The sequence below is a fragment of the Physeter macrocephalus genome, chromosome 2 (genome assembly GCF_002837175.3).
Source record: "Physeter macrocephalus isolate SW-GA chromosome 2, ASM283717v5, whole genome shotgun sequence".
Taxonomy (NCBI): domain Eukaryota; kingdom Metazoa; phylum Chordata; class Mammalia; order Artiodactyla; family Physeteridae; genus Physeter; species Physeter macrocephalus.
In genome coordinates this window covers 118,654,572-118,655,277 of record NC_041215.1, presented here as the reverse complement: position 1 = coordinate 118,655,277, position 706 = coordinate 118,654,572, and positions in this window count along the sequence as shown.

Sequence of the window (706 nt, the reverse complement as noted above, 5' to 3'; positions counted from 1 at the left end):
ATCATAAATGGGTGTTGAATTTTGTCAAAAGCTTTTTCTGCCTCTATTGAGATGATCATATAGTTTTTATTCTTCAATTTGTTAATATGGTGTATCACATTGATTGACTTGCGTATATTGAAGAATCCTTGCATCCCTGAGATAAATCCCACTTGATCATGGTGTATGATCTTTTTAATGTATTGTTGGATTCTGTTTGCTAGTATTTTGTTGAGGATTTTTTGCATCTATATTTATCAATAATATTGGTCTGTAATTTTGTTTGCAGTACGCGGGCCTCTCACTGCTGTGGAGCACAGGCTCCAGACGCGCAGGCCCAGCGGCCATGGCCCATGGGCCCAGTCGCTCCACGACACATGGGATCCTCCCATACCGGGGCATGAATCCTCTGCAATTTTTAGGAAGAGTTTGAGAAGGATGGGTGTTAGCTCTTCACTAAATGTTTGATAGAATTTATCTGTGAAGCCATCTGGTCCTGGACTTTTGTTTGTTGGAAGATTTTTTTTTTTTTTTTTTTTTTTTTTTTTGCAGTACGCAGGCCTCTCACTGCTGTGGAGCACAGGCTCCAGACGCGCAGGCCCAGCGGCCATGGCCTATGGGCCCAGTCGCTCCGCGACACATGGGATCCTCCCGGACCGGGGCATGAACCCACGTCCCCTGCGTCGGCAGGCGGACTCCCAACCACTGCGCCACCAGGGAAGCCCTG